The following is a 22,707-nucleotide window of genomic DNA, read 5'->3' as shown; positions in this document are numbered from 1 at the left end:
TATTTAAGTATATTTTTTAATTTAACAGGCTTTTCATAACTTAATGAACAATTTGAGGAACTTCAATAAACAGTTTTGATTTTATATAATCTCAAAAAGTGGATACAAGATTATGTTTAAAAATCATTTTTACCAATTTGTTTCTTTCTACGAAATTAAGTCAACTATATAAATGCCAAACATTTAATATTGTTCAGAAGAAACTACGTTTTTTGGTAAATGTTTTTCAAAGAACAAAACTACAAAAACGGTGATGAATTGAAAAATATTTCAAACTGTATTGGTCATTGAAATAATGCATTGTAGTCATAATTGTATTAAATTAAATAAGTTTTTGCTTCTTTTGTTTTATCAGAAATTAGCAATAAAAACAATGATTATTTAGTAAAACAACAAGATATTTTAACACAAATTCAGTGCATTTTTTGTATTATTAGTTTGTAGTACAATTTTACAAGAAATTGTTGATTAATTAATTGAATAATTTCTCTGAAGTTATTAGTTCTTCTGTTGAATATTTTGTTATATTTAAAATTTGTTTGTAAATATCTTCTTATATGATTTCAAAATTCAACTAAGTAGATCTTTTTCGTAAACATTTTTGTTACTTTAAATTTTTAAGAAAGCCCAACATTGAATTTGCTTTAGCAATAACATAATCCATATGCCCAGAGAAATTTAATTTGTCATTGAATACTACATAGAGGTCCTTAATCTCCGAAACTCTACACAAGACGACGTTTGAAATATTGTAATTTATTATAATTAATAATAGTGTGAAATCGATAAAAAGATATACAACTACAATTTATTGATGTTAAGCGAAAGATCATTACTTTTACACCAATCATAGTATAAATATCATTCTGTATTAATACACAATCATTTAAACTTTTAACAGTTGCAAATATTTTAAAATCATCCGCAAATAATAGACCATTTCTAAAATTCAAGTGTAACGGTAATTCATTTATGAAAATCAAAAACAACCATGGGCCAAGATGGCTCCCTTGTGGAACATCAAATAATAATGTTTTTGTTGACAGCGAGTTCAAAATTTTCATAACTTGTTTTCTATCAACCAAATAGCTTGAAATCCACTTGAGAAAGTTAAATGAAAACCGAATCTATTAAGTTTTTGAACAAGAAGTGGTATACAAATACTATCAAACGCTTTACGAAAATCAGTATAAATTACATTAACCTAAAAACCAGATTTTTTTGTCTGTCTTAAGTTTAAAAAAAAAGGAAATGTGAGGCTCACTGGTAACTTCTACTTCGTGCCCGCTTGTCGAAATTTTTCAAAGGTTTACAAAAATTAAGAACAAAATTTTGTGCGAGATGTTTTTAATATTACAATATTGAGTACAAAATTTGTTCTTATCTGTTTTTTTTTTTAGTTTTTCATGTTTTGTAAAAAAAAATCGTCAGTTTAATTTTACTTAAAAGTTAACTAAAAGTGAGCAAAAATAATTTCCATTTAATAAAATAAAGTTAGTTTCTGTTTCAAATTTCAAGTCAAAAACCATAGAATACAATTATTTTGAAGTCAATACCTTCACTTATTGTTGTTGTATTCGAATCGAACAGCAGTTTTCAAAAATGTTTGCGCAGTATTTTTTGTAGATTCAAATTTGTAATAAGAAAGTTGGTAGTTTTTATAAAAAATTTTCTAAATGTTAAAATTTTTTTTGTATTTGTATTTGTTGCCTAGATATTCGAGTCGAAAACCAATTTGTATCAACATTTAATAGAGTTATTTTGTAGTTTTGTAAAAAATATTGTTGCTTCGAATTTTCTTGACATTTTACCAATTGTAAAAAACGTTATTCATCGTTGCATACAATTTAATTCAGAGGTAATATCATTTTCATTCATTAAATATTCGAAGTGAAAATATTTGTTTTCAAATTGAACTTTTAACACTTTTAAAATCTTTAACAAAGACTTAAATTATTGGTTTTTCATGTATGTTTATTAATAAATTGCACTGTTCGGTAAAGTAATTTGTCTGTGTTTCCTAAAAATAGAACAATACTTGTTTTTAGAAGATTAAGTTGTCCTAAATTCAATTTTCGACTAAGAATTCTTATATAACTTTCAGTTTCATAAGTATTAAAATTCATTAAAATGAAACAAACACACACAAAACTTGTGTTTTTAATCAAATGTACAACAAAATAGTTACTAGCTAAAATTGTTTGATAACATTACAAATAACAGTTTCCCGAAATTTTCTTAACTTATGAGTCTTCACTTAAATCTATAGGTCTCGAATTCAATGTTTTATGGTTTGGAAAAATATTGTTTTTTAATTTATGATTAATTTCTATCTTTGAATTCGATCTATTTTTCTGCTCAGATTTAAAAAATACCCGTTTTTAAAAGTATTTCAATAAAAACATTAATTTCAAAAACGTTTAAAACAGGTGTTATCTTACAACTATAGACGATTTTTTGAAAATGTTATGAAAAACGTACTGTGAATATTTTAACTGAAAGTTTAAGATACGAATTATAAATTTGGAAAACCATCACAAATTTTTTTAAAAAAAAATAACGACTACATGAATATCTTAAAAACTTGAGGTGGTAGAGTGATAAAAAATAACAGTACGATTTAACTTAATAAAAATGACAGTTAATGTATTTTCACGTTTTTGATGGAGTATAACAGGTTAAAATTTTAAATACTTTAATAAAAAATAAAAATATTACAATGAATTTGGTAAGACATGATTTTATTTTTGAATTAAACAAAAATAAGGATACATAATACATATTTGGATAAAACTCAACTAAGAGTATTACTAACTAATTTTGTTAAAGTTTTGAAATGAATAAAACGAATCTAACTTTCTTAAACATGTTTTATCTTATTTATCGGAACATTTTATCTAGTCCAGCTTCATAGTATTTTTTAAAGGTCGTTTCTAGAAAATTTAACACTCTATTTTGAAATAACTTTAACTTATTTCCGTTAAGTATTTTTTTTCAAAAAAAAAACTTATAGGTATTCATTTGAACTAAATTAGACCAGCTAATTATTTTGTTGCGAATAGGAACTATGAAAACCAATGTTATTATTGACTTATCATTGACTTATCTTAAACTCGAGTTTAACACATTTTTTGATAGATTCAACATTCTAAAAAATAAAGATTTTAACTAGCAAAAACTCAATTTAAAATGATTAAAAAAATATGTTTGAACTTGAAAAAGGAAAATTCTGAATGCTTTCAGATATTTTGAACATGAATATAAAATAAGTCTAGATATTCATTAGGATTTTTCTAGCTTTGCAATCGAGTTTTTGAATGTAAAAGAATTTACTTAACAATATTCTTGAAAAGATCAGTTGACTAAAATAATCATTAATTTTGAACTTTTTCTAAAGAATACTAAAAATTATATACTTAAGCTATTTTTCTATAAAGTTTTGAATTAAAAAATTAAATACATAAGTGATAATATCTTTGTCATCTAGGTGGATAAAAGTCGTGTGTTCTCGTAGAGGGGATTGCTGATTTTAACAAGACCAATAGTTTGATACTAAACTTGTTTGATATAAGAAACTTGATTTTTGAACTTCCTTTCTCTTTCGGTACTTAGGTCATAAGAATTGGAAAAAAAATTAAACTGACTTTAGCTGTACTAAAATTTGGAATATGATTTTATCATTTTAGGTGTTTTGAACAATTCCACTGCGATTTGATTAAGTTTTTCGAGATTTCTTCACGTTTGATTTTAAGTCTCAACAGCTCTAAATTAAGAAAAAAATTCATTTTTAAAAAACCTATTTGTTTAATGTTCTTAGAAAAATTTAGATTGTTTTGAAAAATAAACGTTGCACTTCTGAATTATTTGTATTAATTTTTTACACTTTCATTTAGGATCTTTAAAAAGATTTTCAAAATAATAAATATTCATATTTTTAAATGCAATATTATGAAACTTATTCTAACCTAACCTTTCCATACCTAGTCATTGTGAATACCTAGATAACTTAAATAAGAGCAAGGTCCATACATAGATAAGCTTTTTTTGAAATGTTAAAGACTGAAATATTATTTTACTTTGCCTTTTAAAATGTAATTTTTACGAACAACTTGGAAGACAAATTTCCTATAGGGAAAATTGAAATACAACTTTATATTAATAAGTCTTAGATAAGAATTTGGGGACATAGTTTTCAAAGTTTCTTTAAATGTTTCAAAACACATAATGGTAGATTAGCTTAAGAGTTTTTTTTTACATGAAGTATATAAGAAAATTTCCACTTACGCCACACTTTCAGTTTCCAATTCAAATTATGTTGGTTGTCTCCTTTTTCTATATCATCTTGTTTGTAATTAATCCTTGTGTTTTGGGTTTTTGTCCTTTTTTGTTTTTAAACTTTCTTCAAAATAAAGTTTAAATATTTCCTAAGTTGTTTTGTATTATAGGTATATTTTTGTTGTTTGTTTTATTAATTCAGGCTCGCGTATGTAGAATTGCACTTTATATATAAATATATTTATTTTTAAAAAAAATTACTAAAATTGGAATAAAAAAAAAACAATTATTCTTCAAGAACACACTTTTTTCCGAAAACAGAAAAAAACACTCTATAATTTCGAAATTGATGATATTGATAACACTCTCGTTTTTTTTTCGTTTTTGTGTGTTATCAAAAACAAAAACCGGTAAAATACATATCGTCTCACTCACGAGAATTATTTTTATTTATTACACAAAGTTATGTCAAAATTATTTCATTCATTTGATGAATACTTTTTTATAAAATTCGCACTTTTTTTATTTGAAAAAGAAATCGAAGTTAGAAAAAAACACAAAATCCTTATTATTTGGATTTTTCAAAATTCACTTCAAAAGTACCAAGTCCCAAAAACTAAATTCTATCCTCCTCACAATCTCAAAAAAAAAGAAGATTTAACAACAACAACAGCTTCCCATCAGTTATTAGCGTATTTGGTATTTCGAAAACAGCAGCAAGTTTTTATTTCAAAATTGTCAAAAAAACAAAAATAATAATAATAATATCTAAAGTATATCCAACAAAAATGTGACAACAAATATAGACTACGGAACGGACGAGACCAACCAACTATGTATGACTGCCTAGTCTGGCGGTTAGAAATGTTTTGGCTCTAAACGTTATGATGCTATGTGTATTTTAGTTTTGTGCCATTATAATAATCATACACACATATACTCACATTATGACACACCACGAGAACGCGATGAGATCCAACAACAACAAAAACAAGGACCAAACCAACAACAACAAAAAGAAAAAAAGCAACAACACCACACCACACCACACCGCACCGACACAGAAATAAAAAAAGGAAAATAAAATACCCACCAAATGAAAAGGATAAATAATGGGAGAGAAAAAATACAACATCCAAATACACGCGGCGGAGAAAAAAATAAAAACTCAACTCGACTGCGACTCGAACCCAACGAACGAGCGAATCAGGAGGAATAATAACAACAACAACAACAACATCAACAAAAAAGCACACAAAAATAAAAATGTAGTAAAAAGCCGCTGCACACGAACGACGACGTGGTAAGGAATTCAATCTCTATAACACCCCTCCACCCCGCCATACCCAGAGCTGCCCCCCGCTAGTCAACGAGAAGACATCCTTCGTTGTTGTGCTTTCATCCCCTTTGCCTTTCCTTTTACCTTCCTTCATCGCTTTAGCTACTACACTACACTACACTACACATTCGTGGTGAGCCGTGCTGCATGCCGCTTGCCGCCTGCCGCACCAAATCATTTACGACAAACTAAGTCGAAGCCCATCGCTATCATCAGGATTCAAAATCAGGAGCGAGAAAATACTGAGTCGAGTCGAGTGTGTGGAAAAAAAGACACAGAAATACAGAACCCCCGAAAAAATATCCTTATTCCAGCTTTGGCTCCCTTAAAAACCAACCAAAGTACAAACAGCGAGCTCAGTACCAGTACTGTCCACCCTCCTCTCCCGCCACCACTACATCCTCCCCTTCGTCCTTCGTCATCTATAGTCTATACCTAGCTCTAGCACACACAAAACTCCCGCCGCCGCCGAGCCAATATTTTATTATCCTATTTTTTCCTTCATTTTTCTCTATACTCTATGTATGAATGTGTAATATAATGTCGGATGGATCCTTTTTTATAATAATCAAATACATTCATAAAAATTCCACCGAAAATTAAGGAGAATCAAAAGCGTTTGCCTACAAGTAGAAAAAAATACAAAAACAAAAAATATACCATATCCCTCCCCTTATTCTAGAGATTGGGAGCGAAAAACAAAAAGTCCTCAATCGTATTCACGTCATCCCTCTTTTTTCCAACCCCCAAAAAAAACCAAAAAAGTAAAAAAAGAGAAAAATCTGAAAAAAAAAAGAAAAACAAACTCTGACTCTAACCCACCTCAAATCTTCCCCATATGACACCCACCCACCCACACACAACACGAACAGGAAAAAATCCCCCTCGATTGGGAAAAAATAACGGAAAAAATTCACGCGAGAGAAACACACACACACATTCTCACAACACCTCCTTTTTTCCATCACACATTCACACAAAAACACACACGTCGTTTTCGTTCTCGGTTCTCGTCCTCGGCGGTCGAGCACATGTTGTTGTTTTTTTTTTTTTTTTTGAATGCTGGTTCCCTGCTCTCCCGAAAATGCCTATTTTTTGTGACGAATGATGAGATTCAAGGTTGGACAGTTGATAAGTTGATGAGGAGGGGGGAAAGGACACACGGGGGATACCGAGGCAGTTGCAAAAGGATAAATTTCAAATTTTTGATTTCCACTAAATGACTAAAACGTCAACAGGAACATGAACTTATTGGAGATAATTTTTAGAATACCATTTTTTGAAGATTTTAACCGAAGGATTAAGGATAATTTTTCCCGAACAAAAAAAGCACCGTTACCGTTATCAACTTCAGCAATGAATGAACCAACTATTTTTCAGTAGCCATCCAAATCTTAGACAAGCCGATTTTGAAGAATAGAAACAACCAAAAAGGATTAACTTTTAAACAAAAATATCGCGAAGGACCTCTCTTATTATATTACGAACTTCATCGTCTTCGTCCTTACATACAGTTTCGAAGAAGGATAGATGATAAACTGGCCAAGTCAACACAGCAGCCAAAGTAACAGAAAACAGAATTCCTTTCAGCTTCTCAAAAAAAAATAAAAGGACCTTAGACGCTCGCTGGCTGTGTCGAACGAAGAAGAATTCGTCCTCGTCTCCTTGGTCCTTTTTGATACCTATTCGCACTCACAGAGAAGAAGATTGAACCAAAACCAACAGCAGAATCAAGTCGAAGTGTAGAAAGGACATCGTCCAAAGAGAATATCTGTGGGCTTTAGCTTCAGTCTCAGTCTCCATCTCCCCGTTTATTTTGCAAGTTTTTTTTCTTCATCGTCGTTGTTCTCGTCCTCGTCTTCGTCCTCATCATTCTTATCATTCGCTTTCCTTCGTGTTTCGTTTAGTCGCTCGTTATAATAATCGCGCCAAAGTCGCGTGGCGGTTCTAGTTTATAAGAGATTTCTCTTCTTCATCTTCTTGTTCTCAATTCTTATGATGAGAATGAGAATCTGTCTTTTAATCTCTCAGCTCAGAAGAACACAAAACTCACACATAAAAGGGAATCCTTTAAGAGAAATTTCTAGCCCTTCGAACTTAGCATATTCACTCTCTTCGATATTCGGTGTATTCTCGTCCTTGTATTTGCTTATAAAAAGAAGAATTCTACTTACAACTTCATCATCCCCTTCGTCAGAATTTGGAAAAAAAGGTAAAGAAAGAAACGGACGAAAAAAAACTAAGAGACATCCTTTTTTGTTATTTTCCTCTTCCCTACCTCAGACTCAGACAGACAGCCACCCCTTTCTCTAGTCGAGTCCTTTTTTCATAGAAAATATAAAATTCTCAGGCTTTTTTGTGATTACAAGAGAGAGAAAGAGAGCCAAACCAAAGCCCACACAGGACGAACAAAAAGATTAAAAGAAAAATAGGAGGAAGGATATTGGAAATGGGAAACACCGGCTTCTTCGTTTTTCTTTATTGTATATTTTCTTTTTCGCAAATCCTGCGAATGTTCATGGAAAAAAATTGGGGAAAGTGAAAGGATTTTTGTTGTTGTTGTTGTTATTGTTGTGTGTAGTGCGGCGACAAGTTGGTGATGGTACTCGTAGTCGTCGTCGTCGTTTTCGTCCTCGTCGTAGGCTTTTGTGAAGGGAGTTTTTTTTTGTTGGGGGGTGGGGGGTGGGTTAAAGTATAAAGTATTAAGGTTGACTAGAATTTTATTTTTCGTTTGTATGTTTGTTTCTATTTCTTTTCTATTTTTTGGGGTTTTCTTTTACTCTTTCGTGTGGTAAGTTGTTTTTATTTTTTGAGGGGAAAGTTCTTTTATTTTTCTTCCTTTTTTATTATTGTGTTGTGTGCTCTTTTGAAAAAGGAGCCATCCTTTTGGAAGCTGAACGCTGAGCTGATGCTAAAGCTGAAGCTCAAGTAGAGTAGAGTATAGAGATGCTGGCTCGATGCTGCTGATGACGATGATGATGATGGGTGACTTTTATACACATCCTTGCTACAATAACAACAAATACAAAAAAAAAAACAGGCAATTGAGCACATTTTTTTGAGTGGCAAAGTGTAATCGAAGAGATGAGGTGTTAAAATTTTTCTGTGTGATCCTTGTAGATTTTTATTTTTGCTCGTTTTGGGTGCGTGTAGACAGTTTTTATGGACGATGGTGTAGTTATTTTCTTCATTTTTCTTTTCTTTTTTTTTTTTGTTGGAAGAAGAAAGGTAGGTAAGTAAGGTAGGTAACTTAGTATTATTTTGCTGTTGCTTTTCTTTATTTTGTATTTTTTTTTACTTTGGTGTGGATTTATTTTCAGACACGTTATGGGTTAAAGTATAGATATATGGAGTTGTTGAATTTGTGGGTGAGTGAGTTGTCGTCTTGTGGAATTCTACTTTTTTTTAGGTTTTCTTTTCTTTTGGTTGATTTTTTTGTACCCTACCTTGCTATACCGGTACTTGTACCTGAGCAATCGAAATGGAGTTGATAATATAATTAAATATTTTTTCTTTAGCTATATACTTTGAAGAAGGCTGTTGTTAGGTTGGATATGGCGAGAGAAAGGATCTTTCATCTTTAGTTAGGATTAGTTTGATTTTTTTGTATTGGGGATGATGAGTTAGAAATGGTAGTGGGGGGATGATTATTTTTGTCTGGTTCAAATAAAATGTCCAGCTTTACTAAAAATTGTGATTTTTTTCTCTGATTGTATACCTATGTATTTTAAAAGCCGCGCGAAAAAGACTTGCATTTAAATGTACGAAAAATTAATCTGGCATAAGGGAAGGTACAAAAATCCCTCCACTCACTCTAGGTGAGGAATTAAGTATGAATTTACATACCTGTGTAATCGTTTGAAGATTTAAAAGAAGATAGATGCAAACTAAACAAAATATTAAATTTAATTCTGTATATTTAAACGTTATATAGAATTGATGTGAATTAGAAGAACTGTTGGCGATTTTATGTATTACATTAAAAAAAGAAAAACAATTTTTGTATTAGCTTGAAAATTTTAAGAACGAAAAATACAGAGAAAGAATGTGTTTAATTTAATTTAATTTAATTTAATTTTGTCCAAAAAAAAATAGTGTTTCAAATGAAAGTTTATTACAAAAATCAAAAGCCCAGAAAAAATAACACCAATTAGTTTTTGACTCCAATATATTGAGAATAATAAATTTATATTGACTTTCTTATGAAAATTCAATCAACAGATTTATTCATAGAACACACAATTATTTAATTTAATTATTAAACTTTTATTCTCCCGAATACCCAAAGATATTACAAAAAGATATCAAATGCAATTTGTAGTAAACTTTAGTGTGGCTCATAGGTATTCCATATTTTAAAACCAAGTGTTGGCAAGCTCTATTACAACAAAAACGATAGATACAAATTTAGTTGTTCGAAAAAAATACTAGTTTAAAAAACATAATGCGATTTAAGTCTCAAAAATGACTGGCAGCCTTTGATTCCAAAAAAAAAACTTACAAAAATATCAATACAAAAAAGCAGATTATTCAATCTGGATCATTTTTGACTTCGACTAAAATAAAAAAGAGGCTGGGACCCACACTGATAACTTCCCATCCCGTCTGTCGATTAAAATAGTTTTGTTTCAAAATCTAGTTTTGTTACTGAACCGAGACAAACATTAATTTTTAGCAAATTTGCGTACTATTTTTTGTTAATTTTATTTTTTATGAAAAAACGGACTGTTTAATTTTTATTAAAAAAAAAACTACTGAATATCGAAAACAATATCCCGTGAAATAAAAAAAGTTTGAAGATTTTTAATTATTGAAAAACTATTTGTGCCTAAAGTTAAACATTTACTTTAGGCACAAATAGTTTTAGTATTAAGTTTTTATTTTTTGCAAACAAAACTGTCAATTCGATTTTTCTCAAAATTTGACTGCATGTTGACAACGATATTTTTTAAAGATAAAAATAGTTTAAAGCCAATATCCCAATTTTTTGAAAAGATATTTGAGTCGAAATTCAATTTTTACCAACTTTGAGTAATGTTTTTTTTTAGTTTTTTACTTTTTATAAAAAAAACTGTCAATTCAATTTTTCTCAAAATTTTATAAGATGTCAACAACCTTTGTTTTCGTTGCACGAAATTGTTTTGGAGAAGAAATCATTTTTTATTCGTAAAATTTTCGAGGTGACAATTTTTTTTCCTTCAGTTTTTTTCGATTTATAAAAAAACCGTTAATTGGATTTTTTTCCAAAAAAAAACTGGTTTGGTATCACGTTATAATACATAACGCGAGATATTAAGGGTTAACCAACATTTTGACCTTTTTTTTTAAACTGCTATGATAAAAATAAACCACAAACGCAATTTTTTGAGAGACGTTTCTGCATCTTTCTGCATTATTATCTCTATAACAAAATTAATTTGAAGTCGATATCTAGTTTGGTTCTTGAGCTATGGATGACGAAAAAAACGTGGCGAACGTACGACTCTAGGGACCTTGAAACGCCAAAAAATGTCAAAATTTTCAATTCGAAAAATCGGATCCATTACAATAACTTCCTATGGGAAGTTAAAATAAATAAATTGGGTGGCGCAACAGTCCGTTTTAGAACTAAGGTCTTGTGACTGACAACTCTTAACCATTTCTGAGTGCGAGTACTGTTGTCAGGGATGGAAGAGACCTACAGGTTTTTAAGCCGAATCCAAACGGCAAATTTGAGAAAGCACTTTTTCATAACAAAAGTTGCTCTTGGAGAATTTGTCAATTCCTCGCAAGAGGCAGTACCCGTGAAAAAAACTTAAGGTGGCATAGGCAGGGATCGAACTCAAGACTTCTGGCATGACAGTCCATCGCACTAACCATCATCCCACGGGTACTATGGGAAGTAAAAAAATGTTATGTTTCCCCAAATGAGTACTCAAGGGCGATTCCAGACTTTTAAACAGGGGATTTTTTACACGTTTAAAGCTAACATGGATACTCCGACAACTCCTTACTTATGAATTCATTCCAATAATTTCTACAAATTATTTGTGTGATAATTTTATTCATTAAACTCATATGTCCAAGAATAAGCTTCTTGTTTCTACAAATAGTCTAATGTTTCAGTTAAAAAGTTTTAACAAAATCAATAAGAACGTGGAAGTCGGAGAACTATCTGAAACAATCTTGCGTTTAAGCTTTTAAGCATATTCTGATCGAAAATTCAAGAAATCAGGAACACAAAAAATGATGTTTTTAAATTCATGTAAATATGGTCGATTTATAAAGTTTCTGTTAAAATGTAAACACATACAAATTTAAGTTCAAACCAAAAACTTTTACGTTAGACAAAAAGGACTTCAGTCAGAGATTGGTCACACAGACTCAATGATTTGTCTGCCTTATTATCTAAAGGCTAAATTTAGCAGTTTTTTTTAACTTAAGTTGTTAGTATTGAAGAAAAGAAAGGGTGTTATGCAAAATCAAAAACATAAAATGTAATTTTTGACTTGACCTTCAAACCTAACGCCAAAGAAATATCATAAGGAACTTGCTGTCTAAATGTGGCTAAAGTAAAACCCTTCAACAGAATCAAATTTACAACATCTAACATATAATTTTAAATTAAAAACTGCCTCAAAACAACTTTAATTATAAGTGCCTTCAGTTTATTTTAGAGCTGTAAGGCTTGTATTCTCTGATTTGTCATATAAAAACATCTTTATGTAAGCGCTGTCTTTGAAGGTGTCAAGAACAATTTTCTCTTCATGATTCCAGACTATTGAGTAGCTGAAACGGTCCTAGAATACGAAAGTATTGAATATGATTTATCAAAAAATAGAGACATCTTTTTAAAAAATCTCTTTTATATAATAAATTGTCGAAGCGTAAATATATTCAACAATACTCAGATCAAATTTCAAGTCAAATCAAAATCTTATTTCAATAAAAAGGCGCATGATCATCTAAATAGGACATTTTATGCTTGACAGCGGTCGCCAGTAGGAATCTGCGTATAGAACTGTATTATTCATACAACTTTAAACAGTTGAAACAAAAAAAGAGAAAAACGATTTTTTAAAAAAATGTAGACCCTGAAATTTTTTAAAACTTCATATTTAATCAATTTTGTATAAAATATTTTACAGCATTACGACCAAAAAGTATCATCGTCAAAGAAAAAAAATTGATCAAACAGAAAAACAATATTTCGTCTAGTTTCCACTAAAGAGTGATAAAAAAGAGTTAAATAAAGTATTCCCTAAATATTAATAACTTCGAGTACATAATTCTTAGAATCTTACTCCCGATGACTTGATCCACTGACTTTTCGCATTTCTCGTTAAACTTTATTATGAAATTAGTCAAATGAACTACATTGTTGATTCCTAAGACTACCTTATCATTTCTGAATTTGTCAATCGACAGCCACAGTGTCAGTTAAGTTAGAAACTAAACATCATAATAATTTAATAAATAAAGAAAAACAAATTGATAAAGTGAAATAACTTTAATTATTTTAAGACTACATACATAATAAAGGATAGATTTCGGTGCATTTTTTAAAATTTAAGATACTAATCTAATTTACGATAAATACTCAGTTAGAAAGTTAATAACAAATGAACATTCATTGTGATAAACTTTTAACTTATATTTTTGAACTCTCCATTAAATATTTTTGTTTTGTTTTCATTTTATTTCAGATTTCTTTTAAATTGCTTGGAGTGCTGAAGAGTTACGATTTCAATAATAGCAGATACGTGGAATAAAATGTCGGTAATGCAGGGCATGTTACCGACATAACTTCAACTTTTTTGTTTTGGATTTCCGTAAGAGTGGTGCATATTGTAACGAATATATTTTAAGAAAATGTCATTTTTGATTTTGTTATGAATTATTAAAACAACCACTAATCAACATAAATAAAATTAATAAAAAGTTGTACATATATCTATTTTTTTCTGTAAAACGTAATAAAATCAAAAATTACCAGTAATCACAAGTATAACCCAAATCATCAGTACAAAAATGTAATAATAATAATTTTTAATGCAATTTTGTTAACAAGACACATAAATCGTTTTTCAAATGCTTCTATGATGGATTAGATACATTAAATTGATATATTACAAACAAATATTATTATGTACATATTTATATTTTTTATAAATTCATCGATTGAATATACACACATGTAGCATATGAACATTATTAGAGTAAAACTAACAATACTAAAACTGGTGTTATTCATGTTAATTAGGTTTTATGTGTCAAATATTTTAAAATAACCCTTGATTTTAACACTTTAATGGTCATCCCCTTCTCCTAACTATTTAACATTATATAAGCGGAAACTTAGCGTAATAAATTTTAAATACACATTATTGCAAAAAAAAATATATTATTTGATTTTCAGAATTAAATTATGAGTATTTGAATGCAAACAATCAAACTAATAACTATCATTGTCAGTCAGACAATTAAAACTTAATTAAGGTACAGAGTGATTTTTACATGAGACCTTTTTAATCTGTAAGTCAACAGTTATAAGAATAGTCAAGCTTAGATGAATGTAAACAAATTCACTCAAGGCTTTACTATCAAAGAACATGAAATGGTCTTGAACATAATTGGGGTAAGTTCAAAACTGCTTGTGCAAGCATGCCAACAAAATTCATGCAATGCATTAATGAACAGAAAATTTCAACAAGAATGCGGCATATATAAAATATCAAAAACCAGTGCTTAAATGTCATCAAAGTAGGCGCCTATAAAAAAAATTGTGACAAAAATTATTAATTTTTATCTTTGAGTTACGCGGATTTTGGTATTTTAGTGTCTTAACAAAATTCTTTAAAAATGTCCAATAAAAATTGAATATAAGAATGAAAAAATTCGGCAAGCAGCTACTGTGAGTATAAAATTTCATACAAAAACCTCCTTAGTCCAATAAAAATGTTTTATTATTTTAAATTTAACAAATTCATTCATTCGTTTTAATGAAGTATAAATATTATATTTCAACTTATTAATAACAAATCATTATATTTGATGCCAAACATTTAATAAATATTCAATTATTTTACCTACTCATGTTGTTCTGACATTTTTCTGCAGAGCGCCAACAGAAATAAAATCACTGCAGGTTTGATCGCATTAAAGCTGTCAGACTGTTTTTTGAACAAAATTACCGACTGCAGTAATGCAGTGTATTTACATTTAAGAACGCAAATCTTGCATTACTGCTGTATTTTTACATTAATGAACTTACCCTTGCTTTGTTGAAATTTAAAGGAACACGTTCGATACTGATATCAGTGAAATACGATTCACGACTTGAAATCTAGAAATCCTAAAAACCCAAAACCCAGAAATCTATGAATTCCGAAATCCTTAAATTTAAAGTTAAAAATAACGGTGTTTCTATTTGAGAATTTGTATATTTGTTACAACGCTCATTTTTGTTTGAAAGTAATCGAGAAAATCTTTTGCGTAAAAGTCCCGACAACTATTATTTTTGCTTATTAATTTAAGAAATATTTTATTTAATTTTGGGAATTTAGGGTTTTTAAGTTAATGTGTTTTCAGGACTCCACGTTTTTGGGGGTTTTGGGGTTTCTGGATTCAAAATTTCAGGATTGTGTCCATTTTCCCCCAATTTATCTGTATTTGATGTTAATCGGCAACATTAGTTTAAAAAAATTTAAAATATGGCGGGATTTATAGTTCCATAAGAGTAAATGCATATTTGACAATCAATATAAATAATATGGCTATGTAAGAGAAAATATTCCAACGGTTTGTTCAGTATCGTATAGTCCAGAAAAATTAAGCATTAATTTTGAAAGAAATTCCAAAAATGTTGAATTTGTTTAACGCTACATTTATACGTCCTTGGCACTCCCTATAAAGTCTCTTATTTTGGGATGTTACAAAATATTAAAAGAGGGTAAAATTCTCGAAAACTATTTTTTTTTTTCTACTTTTAACTTCAAATTTGTCAAATTGAAAATTTTGACATTTCTCGACGTTTCAAGGTCCCTAGAGTCGAAATTAAAGATTTTTAGAAAGATGTCTGTGCGTGCGTGTGCGTACCTAAGTATGTAAGTTCGCGGCGTTTTTTTCGTCGTCCATACCTCAAGAACCAGAAGAGATATCGAATTCAAATAAATTTTGTTTTACAGATAATTAGGCATAAAGATGCACAAAAGGCTCTAAAGAAAATTGCGTGGATATTTTTTAACCATAGCAGTTTAAAAGAAGGTGAAAATTTTGGCTAAGCCCAAATATCTCATGAACCAAAATTGCTAGAGACTTAAATTAAATGTTATATAATAAATTGTAACTTGATACCAAACAAGTATATTTTTTGAAAAAAAAAAATCAAATGAACGGTTTTTTTATTAATCAAAAAAACTGAGAAAAAAATGTGTCAATTCGAAAATTTTACGAATAAAAATGATTTTATCTCCAAAACAATTTTGTGCAACAAAAAAAAAAACGTTTTTAACATCTGGTAAGATTTTTAGAAAAATCGAATTGACAGTTTTTTTTTATAAAAAATAAAAACCATAAAAATCATTACTCAAAATTGGTAAAAATTGAATTTCGACTCAAATATCTATTAAACATTTGAGATATTGGATTTAAACTACTTTTATCTTTTTAAATATATTGTCATTCAGTAAAATTTTGAGAAACATCTAATTGACAGTTTTCTTTACAAATATAAAAACTTAATAGAAAATTTAACAAAAGTTGGTAAAAATTGATTTCCGACTACTCAAATATCTTTTCAAAAATTTAAGATTATGGCTTCCAATTGATTTTTACTTATAAGAAATATTGCTTCCAACACTCTGAAAAACATTTTTCTTACAAAAATAATAACCTAAACAAGAAAATTAGTAAAAGTTGGTAAAAATATACTTTCTACTCAAATAGCTTTTTAAAAATTAAAAATATTGTTTTCAAACTTTTTTGATTTCACAGAAAATATTGTTTTCGATATTCAGTTGTTTTTTTATATAAATCCAACAGTCCGTTTTTTCATAAAAAAATAAAATCTACAAGAAATGGTACGCAAATTTGGTAAAAATTTATGTTCTGTTCTTGAAATCTCACAAATTAATTTCAAGCATCAAATTTGTAAAAATTTAAGAAACGCTACTTAAATTGGTAAAAAATTGTTTTCGACTAAAAATCTGTTAAACAAAACTAGATTTTCAAACTAAACTATTTCTTCATATGAAAAATATTGTTGGTAGTTTTAAAATTTGTAAGAATAATTTAACTAACAACTTTTTTAACCCAACACGAAAATCTACAACTTTTTAAGCAAGACAAATCAACAGACGGGATGATAAATTATCAGTGTGGGTCGCATTCCAGCCTCTTTTTAAGTTGTGTGTTTGTAGAATTGATGATTTGGTGAAGAAGGTTAGAAATGATTGAGATTAGAGCTGTCCTAAAATGTTATTAATCTCAATTTCACTGCAAAAATTATAAAAGCGATTTTGCCACACTCTGTAATTTTTTCTGATAACAGACATTACAATTTTCTATAAAAAGATACAGAAAAGACGGTATTTAAAATTAAATCTTATAGTTATAGCTGTCCAAAGTTGAATTTTTGTCAATACAGCGGTTGTACGACAATTTGGACATTTTCTCGGAAATTTCGAATACTTCTGGTTTTATTTTTAATAATGCGTTCCCTTCCCTAATCTAGTAGTGCTCTTAAGAACCTTTAAAATGAGTCCTTTATCATTAATATCGGCAAAGTATTGCCAAGTGTGCAAATCCTAGATTTTTTCAATCAGTTTTTTTTAGAATTAGGTGATACTTTTAGCTAGGTTCCCAAAAGAATTAAAAATTGGGTAGGTTTTTAGTGTTCTATCTTTCCATCGATTTGATAACTTCGAATAATTTTCGAAATCACTTTAAGTGAAATGTAAGCAGTTGTCATATATCACATGAGTCAATTAATAATTCAGTTCATTGCCAAAATTTGTATATGTTTCTTATGTTTTTATTTGTTTTGCGCTTTTTAATAAAATAAATTTTAGATATTACTAATTTGTATTGGCATTGTGTTTATGCACATTTGTGGTTCTTTGCTATCAGCATTTTCCGAAATATCGTTTGGAAAGAACTTTGGTGTTGAAGCTTAGTTTTTGAATGTTTTGATATATTTAAGAACAATATTTTACTCGAAATGTTATGGAGAAGATATTTGCTCTTCCCAAAAATCATTTGAAATGATTTGTTAGTTCCCTCAACTACAAAGTAGTAAAGATTAGAAGCTGCAACTTTTTACGAATCAGGTGCAGAAAAGTTAAGGTTTATTTCCTTTAAGTGAAAATATTACTGTTTTTAATCAATTTCATTTTTTCAAATTCAAATCTTGAATTGAAAATCGCAAATATCGAAATGTAGAACACAGAAATTCGCTTCGATTTGAGTTCGAAAGAAATGACTTCGATTACGATAAAAGTGATTTTCAGAACTCTAATTGTTATTTTGATTCTATTTCAGTATCATTTCGAGTGAAAGAAAAATAAAGTACTAAAATGCATCTCTTCACCAAAACTCAGTTTTTTTCGGAATATTCTATCTAATTTTCCTGGAGTAATAATGGTACTGGCAAAAAACGATACGAAAACATCGATTCAATTTATCTTCCAGAAAAGTTCCTTTTTAAGCGACAAAAAGTCGTGTCATTACTCACACTTGGACTTCAATGCAATTAGTAGGTATTTCCATTTTCATTTAAGAAGTGAATCGAGTCAAATTTCGCTGTTCAAAAGCGCGTTAAACTGCAGGTTCTATCAATTGTAATGCTTCAAATATCTTTCAGTTTGAAAATAGCTTAAGTTTTAAAATACTGACGTATGTATCTATGTTAACCTATAGAAAGTACACATATAACATATGCAACTCCATACATTATACGTAGCTATTTGTTGTATAAAACAAAAGAAACACTCCTGTGCATTCAGCTAGATCTCTTTCACTTTTTTTTTAATGACAAGTATTGTTGAATGACACTCCGGTTTTTTCTCCCTCTATAATAATGATGGAAGTTGTGACCCAAGTAACAATGCGTTGCAGCACGTAGGTTATACAATAAAGTATTCTATATGTTAACCATCAAATAATACTGAGCTATATCCATCCATCTATCCAACCATTCGTATCCTTCTATACTCTAACTCTAAGCCCTAGACCTAAGCTAGAGCTACTACATGTACAAACGAGTATATGGTATTCATTGAACGAAAAAAAAACTTCCCTATTTAAATCACTCTCGGTTGTTTCAAAGCATCTTCTCATCCTTGAAGCTATGTAAGCAGCTCCTAAGCTTGTCTCGGTTGGAAAAAGTGCGTTTTGTGATGTTTTTCTATATTTTGCACCCCTACAACATGTGACTAACCCACAACAACGACAAAAAGGACGAAAAGGATGACGATGATGACTATACGATGAGGACAACGACGACGACGATGATGATGGCGAAGCTTTGAATGATGGAATTTGTTCAAAACATCTATCGCCGTTGTATGTTGTTGGCGGGAGGAGTGAGGTGAATCATCCAGAAGAGGGGGTTGGTTGGTTAGGTAGTTCGGCATACTGCCACTCAGCCACATACTACCTCTATGTTGTATACCACATCCACCCGCATATAGCACTTTTGACAACGATGACGACTATACGGAAAACGTTAGGTGATGGCATGGTTGGCGGGTTGGGGCGTTCGGTGAGGCGACGACGACAACGACGACGATGGTAGAGCGGAGTGTCATGTCGTTTGCCATAAAAATTAAAATTGTAAAAAGCTGAAGGAGCATCACCCGAACCGCACCGCACCGAACCCAACCAAATCCAGCGAAAAAAACAACTCGAAAAAGCGGAAAAAAGTAGGTATTCTAACACACGCCACCATTTGGTACCGCACCGCTCCTCATCGCTCCGCACCGCCCACTAAAACCTGAAACTCGCACATGTGTCTGTGATGTGTGTATAGAAATTTTTAACTAATTTCACATATAGTTAAAAAATTATATACCTATACCGTTGCTGTTGCTGTTGCCGTTATTATTCCGTTACATATACGCAACGCACAACTCCATCTCGATTTTTATGCGATGCGATGCGAGCGAGAGCGCCGCGCACATAGGTAATATTCAAACATTTTTTGTAATTTTAATTTGTATACCATTTTTGTTGGTTGGAAGGTAGGAAGGACGCCGAGGACGACGAAGGACGACGACGATGAACGGTACATGTACATTTATACAGATTGGGCGTTAGGGGAGTTAGGGTTAGGGACGGTGTGAAGGGATGAAATAAAACAAAAACAGAAAAGAAAAAAAAAAATAACTTTGAAAAAACAAAAATCCAAACCCATCCGCGGAAACGCACAGCTCAGTAGCGGTGGCAGCAGCGGCAGCGGAGAGCGGGTGGTGATGGAGTATGAAGGAGGAAAACGATTTTCCATTATAGTGAAAAATAAAAACAAAAGTTTCCCAAAATCCTTAGTTAAGCAGAAGAGAAGCTGGAGGGGGCGATGGGAGTTGTGTGTTACACGGGGGGTGCGAAAGTGTTTGGCATCAGCAGCAGTAGAGTAGAAGCTCCAACAAAACACGGTGAGTAATATAGAAGGATCTATAAGGGAGCCAACATGATGGAGGAGGGGGAGTTTTTTTTTTGTTGAAGGGGTGTGCGGCGACACAACACTTGGAGCAGTTTTATATGTACCTATACAATATAACACCCACTTTCCGCGTGTGGTGTTATTATAATAAAAAGCTCACATACTCACCCTCTATACTCTGTTAACTTTTTTTTGTTCCTTATTTACATCAAAAAATTAGGAAGCTGTAAAATGCGAATGGCAACTAAGGGGGGAGGGGGTGGTAGTTGGATGGTATAGAAGGGGGTGTGATGGGGTGAGTTACTTAGGTACCTATGTTATGTACCTATATAGTTAGAGACTGGTGATGGTGACGCCGCAGTAAATGGGGTAAAAATATATTAAATATTTTATATTCCCATTAATATTGTTCAAATATAAAACGATAGGTATAGTATTTTTTTGTTTTCAGCTCAAAACTATTCGTGTGGTATTTTTTAAATTTAATTTTTTTTTTGTATATACGAATAAAAAAGCAAGGGTGACTAACTATCACAGTAATATGCAATTTTTAGATTAGTAAATATAAGCACAATAGCATTTATTAATTTTTAATTAATATAAAATGTGAAAAATCAGTTTGAAAGTTGTAAATAGCAACAAATCCCATGGGAAACAAATTATTTTAGATCAATTTTACGCTGTAGATTTTGGATTGGAAAATGAGTTTGGTTTGGATAGTTTAAGTTTCGGATACAGTACCACTGCAGACATGACATGATTCTTTCTAAAATATTTTCGAGCACTAATATCCGCTAAAAGAAATAAACCCCAAAAATTCCATGCCGAAACACACAAGGATATAAGACTTAATACGGTATTATTTGAAAATGATAGGCGATAGAATTATAACCGAAAAATGTAAATTCTTGCCTTTCATTGTTCAACATTTTTACAAACATTTTTCTTTCAAATTAGCTAATAGTATTCGCCCCATGCAAAATCTAACCTTGATATTCGTACTTCCTGGAATACTCATCAGTTTAGCTTTGAGCCTTATATCGAACTTTTTGAATAGAGATCCATTTTTTAACCGAACACCAAGAATGTGGAATGTGATTTACCCAATTAGAAAATATTTGCACAGGCGATGTTTTTGTAATTGCAATTCTGATTTTGATTGATGGGTCATTATTTCTAAAAATAACGACACTCTTTGGTTTATTAAAAAAGAAAACTATAGTAACTTTTGAGTAACGCGCTTTTCAAGTTCTCAGAATTTTATTTATTTCGTAGGTCAAAAAGGTATCAACAAAGTAGTAAAGTAGTATTGTAGTAGTCGTATTGCACTAACGTCCCTTCTTTCCAAGGTCATTTAAACGCTGGTTAATTTTCAGCTTAAGAAATATCTTGAAGAACGGAAGCTTCTTAATTACCGACAGTATGGCTTTCGTAGCAATAGGTCGACTGGTGATTTCATCGTTCATCTCACCGAACAGTGGAACAAATCTTTACATCGTTTTGGAGAAAGTAAGATTGCACTTGATATTTCAAAAGCATTTGATAGAGTTTGGCACCAAGCTCTCTTATCGAAAATGCGTGCTTTTGGTATTGATGAATCTCTTCTTCGTTGGATTAGAAATTACCTTTCTAACCGTTCAATACAAGTTGTATAAGATGGTTTCAAGTCTGAAATTCATAAAATAAATGCTGGCGTCCCCCAGGGCTCCGTTTTGTCTCCGACTCTATTCCTTTTATTCATAAATGATCTCTTGTCTGTCACTTCTAATCCATTAAACTGTTTCGCCGGCGACAATACCCTCAGCTTTTAATATCCGTTTCTAGATTCACATTCTTGTCGTTCGGATGTGGAACTTCAACGGCAGCGTATGATAAGCTCATTAAATTCTGATCTTGTGTATAGAATTTATTGCTTTGAAAACTTAATGCTGTCTCTTGTCGTTAAAGCGTAACGCACCCCGATGCCACTATATATGAGTGGCACTTGCATCCAGAAAACCAATTAACTATCTGTACTAGGTATGTGCATTATAGATCACCTCTTATGGAATGATCACATATTCGATATCGCCAAAAATGCTGCCAGGTCACCCCTTCTGATCTCGCTATAATCTACAAAGCTATCATCCGTCCAAATCTTGAATATAATTCGAATATCTGAGCAGGTGCCCCTAAAACAAGTTTAAATCTCTTGGATAGAATTCAAAAAAGGGCATCAAAAATGATAGGCGACAGAACTATAATCGCAACATTTACATCGCTAGAACACCGCCGCAATGTTTCTACGTTGTTTTATCGATATTTTTACAAACAATGTTCTGTCGAACTAGTCAGTTGCATTCCACCCCTTAAACAATCAACCGTAATACTCGCACTTCTAGGAATGCTCATCAGTTTACCCTTGAGCTCAACTTCGGGCATACTGTCAAGTATAGAGATTCTTTCTTAAATCGCA

The 22,707-nt window shown here is 30.7% G+C and overlaps 1 long non-coding RNA gene across 1 annotated transcript in view; it reads left to right on the top strand.

Annotated features, from left to right (window-relative positions):
* The window catches only part of LOC129944675 (uncharacterized), a 35,572-nt gene extending 22,032 nt beyond the window's left edge, over positions 1–13,540 (top strand). The window contains exon 2 of the long non-coding RNA XR_008781475.1: positions 13,300–13,540. This is a non-coding gene — a long non-coding RNA (uncharacterized LOC129944675). The remainder of the gene's footprint in view (positions 1–13,299) is intronic.
* The last annotated feature ends 9,167 nt before the right edge of the window (positions 13,541–22,707 follow it).

The sequence above is a fragment of the Eupeodes corollae genome, chromosome 2 (genome assembly GCF_945859685.1).
Source record: "Eupeodes corollae chromosome 2, idEupCoro1.1, whole genome shotgun sequence".
In the NCBI taxonomy this organism is placed as follows: domain Eukaryota; kingdom Metazoa; phylum Arthropoda; class Insecta; order Diptera; family Syrphidae; genus Eupeodes; species Eupeodes corollae.
This window is presented reverse-complemented; position numbering and strand designations above follow the sequence as displayed.